The sequence below is a fragment of the Furipterus horrens genome, unplaced genomic scaffold, assembly GCF_987537825.1.
Source record: "Furipterus horrens unplaced genomic scaffold, mFurHor1.1.pri manual_scaffold_5, whole genome shotgun sequence".
Classification (NCBI taxonomy): Eukaryota; Metazoa; Chordata; class Mammalia; order Chiroptera; family Furipteridae; genus Furipterus; species Furipterus horrens.
In genome coordinates this window covers 135183621-135194311 of record NW_028327175.1, presented here as the reverse complement: position 1 = coordinate 135194311, position 10691 = coordinate 135183621, and the positions used below count along the sequence as shown (strand labels likewise).

At 41.2% G+C, this 10691-nt stretch overlaps 1 long non-coding RNA gene across 1 annotated transcript; it reads right to left on the bottom strand.

The window, feature by feature from the left end:
• Nucleotides 1-708: 708 nt before the first annotated feature.
• Nucleotides 709-7664, bottom strand: LOC150009889 (uncharacterized). Its single transcript, XR_016511369.1, has 3 exons — nucleotides 7606-7664; nucleotides 6620-6692; nucleotides 709-1087 (listed from the first exon to the last, which is right to left on the bottom strand). It is a non-coding gene; the product is annotated as an uncharacterized LOC150009889 (long non-coding RNA).
• Between the last annotated feature and the right edge of the window lie 3027 nt (nucleotides 7665-10691).

Genomic DNA, 10691 nt, shown 5'->3' with positions numbered 1-10691 from the left:
TTGTTACCTACTGAAGGTCAAACCTTCTTCTCTACAGAATCCAAGGTCCTTCTTTACCCTCCTTTTTCTTTCCTTTTGCAGTCCCTGGACTATGCCTCTGTGTTCCAGGCAGTTCTGCCTCCTTTCAGCCTGGGAGGACTCACTGTTCTCTGTATCCTGGGGTTCCAGTCCATCTGGAGAGATAAAATGACCACAAGTTCTCAGGTGTCAGTAGTGTCACAGACTCCCCTCATTACACGTTTGTAGGATCTTTTATGATTGCATTCAAATAAAGATTTGTTCAGGCATAAGGCGCATTTACAGGAACAGCTGTGCGCTTGGCTTCTCTAGCTATTGCATATCTGGGCATTTCACAACATGTCTTTCCTCTCTTCCCTGGTAGACCATGTTGTATTTATCAGCTTGTCACCTTCTCCTCCCAGCTGTCCCTAGGAACTAGTGAACCTGCTGGGTTTGTTTTTACTTTTAAGTTAAATGGATAAACTACCTTAGTGATCAGAAGACCAAGATGATAGAGGTGGAGCTCCCTCCAACGCCCTGGCTTGGTTGGAAACTACTCTGTCCAGCAGAGGTTTCACGACCATGGCAGAACAAATCTATCCAGGACACTGTATTTTGTCTGGGGGGGTAAGGGAGGGGCTGTTCCCTCTAGTGGAGAAAGCATAACACCTCCGTTCCTCATGCTTTTTATTGAGAAGGGTATGCATGAGAGATACAAGGTCAAAATTCATAAATCATCAATAGCTTTTAGGCGCCTGGATTACAGTTGACAGTTACAGATTATAGATATTAATATAGAGGGCAGAGTGACCAGTCGGTATTAGGGTCTATTAAACATCTTGACACCACACTGGCATTAGGTACAAGGTTTCATACATGCCTTGCTAGAGATTGTTTATAGTTAACTGAGAAATAAGAAAAGTAGAGCATGCTCCAAAGCATAATAAGCATTCTTTAAATCCAATTCCCATGGAAATCCTTTGAGTGACTTGCAGTCCTGTCTCCCACACAGCCTTCCAGTGTTCTGTTGAAACTTAGAGGCTTCCCGAGGTGGTGGCATCCTGGCTCATGGCTGGAGCTACAATTCCTGAAACCACAAGGAGCAGTTACCCACAGGTGATGGAGTCTTTTTGTAGTGAATGTGACTGTGATGATAATAATTACTAAATTATTGTTGATAATGGCATTAATAGTAATAAAGATTACACAATGTCCCTACCTCTTGTATTCACAGTCTGCAAAATATTTTTGCATTCATTATTTATACCATCCATAGGAGCAGATAAACAGTATAGATAATAGGTGCATTTTATAGATGAGTTTTGGAAAGGTGAAGCGGTTGCCTAGATAGTTCTTTTTAAAAAATTAATTAATTAATTAATATTTAGAGAGAGGGGAAGGGAGGAAGAAAGAGAGGGAGAGAAACATAACTGTGTGGTTGCCTCTCACTCGCACCCCCAGCTGGGGACCTGACATGCAACCTAGTCATGTGCTCTGACTGGGAATCGAACCAGCGACACTTGGCTCTCAGGCCGACGCTCAATCCACTGAGCCACAGCAGCCAGGGTTAATAGTTCATTTATTTTTTATCACTGAGTATTATTCCATTGTATGCATAGACTATAGTTTTTTAAAGACTTTATATATTTACTTTTAGAGAGAGGGGAAGGGAGAAGAAAGAGAGGGAGAGAAACATCAATGTGCGAGAGAAACATTGGTCGGTTGCCTCTTGCTTGCCTCTAACTGGGGACCTGCCTGCAACCTAGGCATGTGCACTGACCAGGAATTGAACTGACAACCCTTCTGTTCGCAGGCTGGCGCTCAATCCACTGAGCGACACCAGCCAGAGCATACTATACTTTGTTTATCCATTCACCACTGATGGTCATTTGTATTGTTTCAAGTTTTTGTTTTTTTGCAAATAAAGCTGCTATGATCATTTATGTACAAGACTTTGTGTGGACATACGCTCTCATTTCTCTTGGCCAAATGCCTAGCAGTGGAATGGCTCAGTCATGCGGTCGGTGTATTCTTTTTATTGTTTTTAAATTGACTATATTCTAGATAAAATTTCTTTGTGTGTGTGTGCGCTGTTGCCCAGCATTTGTATAAGGGATGGTAATTCTGGACTCATAGAATTAATTGGAAAGTTTTCTATTGTGTTCTATTATTTGGAATAGATTAATTATATAATTTTATTGATGGGTTTGATAAAAATTTGTTCCCAAAATAATCTGGGTGTGATGCTTTTTAGGAAGTTTGTTGTTAATTTTTTCTATTTCTTTAATGGTAATTGGTGTATTCATTTTTTTTTTTTTTTTGTGGGTTACCTACTGTCCTTCCATTAGTGGCATATTTATTCAAGTTTTCTCTCCCATTAATTTTCCCATCTAGTTCTCCAATTTAGAATCAGAACTTTTTTTTTGGAATTCATCTCTATATTTCTATGAAAGGCATATAATAGTCATTTAGTGGAATGAATGAATGTTGATGTTTAGCTGCTGTAACAGATACACCCCAACATTTCAGTAGTTTAGTATAACAAAAATCAATTTGTTGTTCATATACAAATCTACTTCTTCCTTGCATAATTGTCCTTTGTGGATATTCCAGGTTAGTGGAAGGCTTTCCACTGTGTGATGTCTCATGAACTCAGGCTCCTTCCACTTTGTAGCCGAGCCAACCCCTCTGCACTGAGCTGTCATTTGGGAGAAGGGAGAGAAGAGTAGATTTCTAAATTTTAATGCCTCGTTCTAGAAATGACATCACTTCCACTCATTTCTTTTGGGGAGTCACGTGACCCAGTCTATAAGTAGGGGGGCCTGGGAAATGTAGTCCTTGGCTGGGCATCTGCTACCCAGCTGCACCTTTATATTATGGAAGGGGAAACAGGACTTTTTGGTAGACGTTTAACTCTCCTTTATGGGAGGCCACAAGGTTTTCATTGCCTTGCTCTGCAAGACTTTTTTTCTGTGCTCCTGTTTGATGAATGGTTGTTTTCATGGCTGCCAAGTGTTGTTGAGTAAGAATGTAACTGCAGGCATTCATTTCCTTGCTGTGTTTGTCGGACAAGTCAGTGTCTCATAGCTGGAAAACTCATTACTCATGAGTACTTCTTTTCCAGGTACAAGAACATAGAGATATACTTACTGAACACTTTTCAGAGCAAAGGCAGTGAGCTATTAATCCCAAAATATACTCAAACATTAAGTTTAAACACTAGAAAAATCCAAATATTAAAAAGAATCTGAAAACACATAGCAGTCAAATATTTCTTTCACTAATCATTAATTTAAAAAATTGAACATGCCCAATTAAAAAATGGGCAAAGGACCTGAACAAACACTTCTCCGAAGAGGACATTAGACACATGAAAGGTCCATAGACACATGAAAAAATGCTCAACATCATTAGCCATCAGGGAGATGCAAATAAAAACCACAATGAGATACCATTTTACACCAGTCAGACTGGCCATCATCAACAAATCAACAAGCAACAAGTGCTGGCGAGGATGTGGAGAAACGGGAACCCTACTGCACTGTTGGTGGGAATGCAGACTGGTGCAGCCCCTATGGAGAACAGTATGGAATTACCTCAAAAGATTAAAAATGGAACTGCCTTTTGAACCAGCGACTCCACTACTAGGATTATACCCGAAGAATCTTGAAACACCAATTCAAAAGAACTTATGCACCCCTATGTTCATTGCAGCACTGTTTACAATAGCTAAGTGCTGGAAACAACCTAAGTGCCCATCTGTAGATGAGTGGATCAAAAAACTGTGGTACATTTACACAATGGAATACTATGCAGCAGAAAGAAAGAAGGAACTCCTGTCATTTGCAACAACATGGATGGAACTAGAGAGAATTATGCTTAGTGAAATAAGCCAGGCAAAGAAAGAAAAATACCATATGATATCACCTAATACAGGAAACTAAAGAACAACACAAACAAAGGAACTAAATAGAACAAAGAGCAGAATAGCAGTCAATAGGGGGGAGGGGAGAGGGAGAGAAGGGGGATAAGTAAGGGAAGGGTTTAGTCAAAGAACCTGCGTGAAGGACTCATGGACATGGACAGCGGGGAGGGATATGATTGCGGGAGGGGGGGTGGGGGGTGGGGGAGAGAAATTAGGGGAAAGGGCGACAACTGTAATTGAAAAACGAAAAAAAAAAATAAAAAAAAATAAATTAAGCTGTAAAAAAAAAATTGAACATGATTCATGTAACAAAATTTTATACAACATAAACATTCTTAGTTTTAAAATGTACAATTCAATGAGTTCAGTATATTCACAAAGTTGTGCAACTACCACAACTGTGCAATCCCAGAAAATTTCCATCAACCCACAAAGAACACCTGTACTGGTTAGCATTCACTCCAATTCTTTCCTCCCCCCAGGTCCTGGCAACCACTAATCTACTTTCTGTCTCCATGGATTTGCCTATTCTGGACATTTCATTTAAACGGAATCACACAATATGTGGCCTTTGTGTATGGTTTCTTTCACACAGCATAATGTTTTCAAAGTTCATTCATGTTGTGGCATGTATCAATACTTGATCGTTTTTTATGGTGAATAATACTCCATTGAATAGATATATCACATGTTGTTTATCCATCATTCTCTTATTTAAATAATTCAATTATGGCAAAATTTACCATCTTGGGCCATTTTTCAAGCACACAGTTCAGTGGTATTAGACATGTTTACATTGTTATGCAACCATTACCATCATCCACTTCCAGAACTCTTCTCATCTTGCAAAACTGAAACTCTGTGCCCATTAAACATTAACTCCCCATTCCCCCTCCCTCTAGCCCCTAGCAACTACTATTTAACTTTATGTCTTTATGGATTTGACTAGTCTAGGTACCTCATAAAAGTGAAGTCATATAATATTTGTCTTTTTGTGACTGGCTTAGTTCACTTACAATTAATGTCCTCAAGTTTAATTCATGTTGTAGCATGTGTCAGAATGTCCTTACTTTTTAAGGCTAAGAGTCCACTGTATGTATGTACATATCACATTTTGTTAATCCATTCATCCGTTAATGGAAACTTGGGTTGCTTCCTCCTTTTGGCTATTGTAAACAATACTGCCATGAACACAGGTGTACAAATATTTCTCTGAGACCCTGCTTTCAATTCTTTTGAGTATATTTGCAGAAGTCGCACTGCAAGATCATATGGTAATGCTTATTTTTAATTAATATGTTTAATTTTTTGAGAAACTGCCATGTTGTTTCCCTAGAGGTGCTATCATTTACATTCCCACCAAGAGTGCACAAGAGTTCCAATTTCTCTCCATCCCCACCAGCATTTATTATTTTATGTTTTATCTATTTATTTTAAAGCAAGCATTCATTGAGTATCCACTATGCCAAGGCTTTATAGTTGGCAGAAACCAGGGCAGCCAAGATGTTAAGTCTCAGTGGCTCTGTTCTCAGGAACCCATAGCACAATGGGGGAAACAATGACATTCAAGAGATAGATTTAAATGCAAGGGGATAGCCCTGGCAGGATATCTCAGTTGGTTAGAGCATCATCTCGATATGCCAAGGTTGTGGGTTTGATCCCTGGTGAGGGCACATACAAGAATCAACCAATGAATGTATAAATAAGTGGAGGAATTATTTTGGGTAGGCCTCACCAAGGCCCTGATATTCAAGTTGGATATTAAAAGGTGAATGGGAGGAGGTCAAGTTGAGGGGAAGGCTAAGCTGACCACACTTAGCAGCCAGCATCCAAGATGGCCTATAGGATGGCCCCAGGTAGTCATGGTCTTTTGCATAATCCTCTCAGTATGCATTGGAACATTGAATGGTTCTGATTCATGAAACCAATAGGATATTGTGAAAATGACAGTGTGACTTCTGAAGATATATCAGAAAAGACCTTGTGGCTGCCTGCATTTCATCCTCTTGGATCTCTCACTTTGGGGAAGTCAACTGCTATGTCATGAAGACACTCAAGAGGCCTTCTGGGAAGTCCTAAGTGAAGAGGAACCAAAACCTCTTGCCAGCCAGTCAGAGTGAGAGCACCAGCATCAACTCCTCTGCCAAGTGAGGAAGCCATCGCAGAGGCCATTTCTCTTGCTCTATCAAACCTTCACATGATAGACCGCAGCCCTGGCCGACATCTGATGATAACTGCCTGAAAGTCCCAGAACCAAAACTGCCCACCAAATCACTCGTGATTTCCTGAGCAAAAGCACCCAAAAGCCAAAACCCAATGTGAGATAATATATATTTATTATTGTGTTAAGCCACTAAATTTTGAAATAAGTTTTGACACAGCAAGTGATAACTTATACAGTGAGAAGCATAGAAAGTTTCATGGACATGAACTAAGTGGGGTGGGATTGCTGGGGTAAGGGGGGTACTGTGAAGAGGGGAGCAAAGGGGTTAAAATTGGAACTATTGTAACAACATAATCAATACAATATACCAAAGAAAAAAAGAAGTTAGGGTGACAAAGGAGAGAAGAAATTGAGGTGTTGAAATGAATTGCTGATTTTTTTTCAATGATTATGAACATACATACAAATGTTTTAAAATACTTCAATTACAAATTTAAAGAAAAGAAAAAAGTTCTGGTATACAGGCATACCTTGTAGATATTTCAGATTCAGTTCCAGACCACCACAATAAAGCGAGTTGTAATGTTTTTGCTGGTAGAGGGTCTTGCTTTCAATTTGTTAAAAAAAAAAAAAAAAAAAGGGAACATTTGTTAAGCACAATAAAGCAAAGCCAATGGTATGCCTATACTGTGAAATGGTGTCATGAGAGACCACAGCCAGGAAACTAAGTTTAATAGAAATCCTTTTGAAACCCCAAGGTCAGTGTAAGAGTGCGCAAGGGAGCCATCTGGTGGAAGAAGGTGTGCTTAGACCAGTGGTTCTTAACCTTCCTAATGCTGCGACCCTTCAATACAATTCCTCATGTTGTGGTGACCTCAAACCATAACATTATTTTCGTTGCTACTTCATAACTGTGATTTTGCTACTGTTATGAATCATAATGTAAATATCTGATATGCAGGATGTATTTTAATTGTTATAAATTGAACATAGTTAAAGCATAGTGACTAATCACAAAAACAATATGTAATTATATATATATATATATGTTTTCCCATGGTCTTAGGCGACCCCTGTGAAAGGGTCGTTCGACCCCCAAAGGGGTCATGACCCACAGGTTGAGAACCACTGGCTTAGACATTCCCTTTGCTTCCCACTCCTATTTTTCTAGCTTTACCCAGTGTTTCCCTCTAGAATTTCTCCAAGGGCCACAGTGAGGTTTATGAGTCAGTATGTGGCTTGTGTACACTGTCACTTATAGATGCAAAGACTAACCTCTAAAAAAATGTCAATTTAAGGTATTAATTATACTCTTTTACTATTTTATTTTCTCCCATAATTTCTTCCACCCATCTGCTATATGTACAGGGGAAAGCATCAGTGGCACCAGGATTTGAGGCAAAGAATGAAGACTCAGAGTGCTGGAGAAGGGAAAGAAGGAGCTAAGAGAACTTGATTATAAAAAATCAGAGTCAGACCTCAGAAAACAGAGTACAGCTGACCAATCTTTAATTACCAGGGAGCCTTTGTTCATTGATGTTGGCCATGACTGTTTTTTCTTTTCTTTTTTTTTTTTTTTTAATCTTCACCCTGGGACATGCTTATTGATTTCAGAGTGAGGGAATGGAGGGGGTGAGGGGAGAGAGAGAAACATCTATGTGAGAGAGAAACATCCATTGGTTGTCCTTCGTGGCACCCAGAACCCAGGACCAAACTCACAACCTAGGCATGTGCCGTGATAGGAAATCAAACTCGTGACCTTTCAGTTTACGGGGCGACGCTCCAACGAACTGAGCCACACCAGCCAGGGCTCTTTCTGGTTTTTAGAGTTTTCTTGTATCTTCCAACGATTCCCCCCCAATCCCCCGCCAAATGTCTAAGAATTCTTGAATAATATCCCTCAATTCTATAGTTGCCAGAAAAGACAACCAATAGTATTACTAATCATAGCCAGCCTGAAGCCTATGGCCCAGGCAGACCCAAGGAGGAGAAACTGACATTTTCCTTAGGAGTAAATTACTTATGGTGGTATTTCAGGTAGTTTAGATATTGAAGAAAAAAATTCTTCTTTTATACAGTGATACCTCGGCTAACGAAGATAATTCGTTCCGGAATTACATTAGTTAGCCGAAATCTTCGTTAGCTGAAACGTGATTTCCTATAGGTTTCTATAGAAAATCATTTAATTCATTCTGGATGCTGCCTACTACTTAAAGGTAAGTTTTATAAAATAGTAAAAAGCATACTATAAAAGGGCAAAAACTCACCAAAGGTTGAGATGAACAGCTACCCAAATGGATGAAAGAGAATGGAAAGTAGAATGAAAAACTGATGATCTTTACACCATTACAGTACATTGTCCTCAAATCCGAACCAGCTTATGTTTTCAGGCGTCTCACTCCTCACCGTCTCGAACTTAAACAACCCAGTCGGGTTGGTGGGTCTCCCCTGTGTGATGTGGTCAGCTCATTTCTTTGTCATACACATACAGATGGAAAAGATAAGCTCCTGGAATGGCCCAACCATTCATGTTTGCTGCTTACGTTAGTGTGCGCATCCACTAAAATATTTGTTAGCTGAGTCTGAAAACAGTGAAAAATCTTCGTTAACTGAAAAATTCGTTAGCAGGGTCACTTGTTAGCTGAGGTATCACTGTACTTCCTCTAGACTCATCCTAAAGAGAAGAGGCAGAGTCCAGCCGACAAGCCTGGGCCAGCCACAAAGCCAAGCCCACTCCTTTAACAAGTAGGGATATTTCTGAATATAGTAGTCCCTCTCTATATCGCGGTTCACTTATCGCGACCTCACTATATCCCTGGATTTAAAAAAATATTATATTTAATTATTTATCGCGGATTTTTCGCTATATTGTGGGATTTTGTGGTACTGTACATTAAATACTAAAATAAATGTAAGGTTCCTACTTTGTGGATTTTCACCCATTGCGGGGGGGGGGTGTCTAGAATGTAATACCTGCGACAAGTGAGGGATCACTGTATAGGGTTTGGTACTATCTAATGGGGTTTCAGGTATCCACTGGGGGTCTTGGCACATATCCCCCCTTTAACCCTACAAGGGGAACTACTGTATGGGGGCTTCTATCTGTCTACATTCTGGCTGTTTGAAGGGGGAAATTACTGCTTTCTGGCTGGGACAATCAGGGAAGGGGTACAGATATTTGACTCCTGCTTAGATGAATGGATTGGATTTGGACCAAAACAGGAGGGAAGCTTATAGCACAAACAATGCAATGCCAAGCAATGGCGGGATTCAGCTGGCTGAACTTAAGAGACTCTTGAAGAGGAGTAGCTGCGGATGAGGCCAGTAAATGAAGAAGACTAAGATGGGTGGTGGTATGACTGGGTAACAGAACCCCTGGGCTGCTCCGATTGAAACAGAACCCACGGGCTGTTTAGTTAGGGGCCCGACTGCCCGCCGCCAGAATTATAACTCTCAATACCAGAGTTTGGTGAAAAGAAAAAGAATTATTTGCACATAGTTCTGCCTCTCCCTCCCAGACCTGGACAGTCTTAGGAAAGTCAGAAACACCGTTTCCCTACTTCCTAGGCACAGTTCAGCTTTACCAGTAGCTGCCAATCACTCAGTCCTGATTGGGGAGGTCCTTTCTGTGCTGTGGTGCCCTCCAGCTCTCAATGCAGAACCGCCTGGATTCTCAGCCTCCTTGTAAACTGCCTTCTTCCTGTAAACCGCATGGATCTCCTCTCCTTCTCAAAACCGCATGGTGAGAGCTTCTTCTTTAAGCAGCCTGGAGACCCCTTCTCCAAGCCACATGGAGGGAGCACACGAGATGAGAGAGAGAGAGAGAGAGAGAGAGAGAGAGAGAGAGAGAGAGAGAGAGAGAGAGAGAGAGAGCCCCAGAGAACCAGAGAGCCAGCTAGAGAGAGCCAGCCCCAGAACCCCAGCTAAAATGTCCGCACCTGCTTCTCTCTCTCACTCCGTTCTCTGCAGCAGTAGGTGTTGCAAACAGTTCTGACCATTCACAGAACCCTAGGCAGGTTCTGTAGGTTCCTTCCATACCAGCCCACAGTCCAAGACCCCTCCCATCTTCCTGAGCCTTGGAAGTAAAGCGGATCTTTGTGCAACAATGTTTCCAGCCACTAGCCCCAGGCATGCAAGGGCATCCTGAAAGCTGCTTCCTTTTCCCTATCTCCCAGCTGCAAACTCTGGGGTTTGTTTTTGGACTCCCCTGTTTCTGTAACAGGTGCACCGGAGTCAGTTCACACATGAAGTTCAAACCAAGCTTCCAGTTGAATGTTGCCTGAGTGACACTGATGAAGTTCCTGAGTATGTCTGATTCCTCACCTGTAAATGGAGGTAACCCTAATAGGGTTGTTGGAGGAGGAGTAGCTAAGATATTGCCTTTAGAGAGCTTAGTCCAGTGCCTGGTGTCTGGTAAACCACCCAGTGAGTGCTAGCGTTATTGTGAATGCAAAGCCATCAGGCGTGTGCTTTAAGGGCAGTTAACTGGGCAACACGGTGAGAAGTGGACTGAGTTGGGGAAGTCTTGTACAAGCATCTCTGCACCGTAGCTGCTCTGGAACACTGAACAGAATTGTATTCTCTGTTAGGCCTACGAGGCCC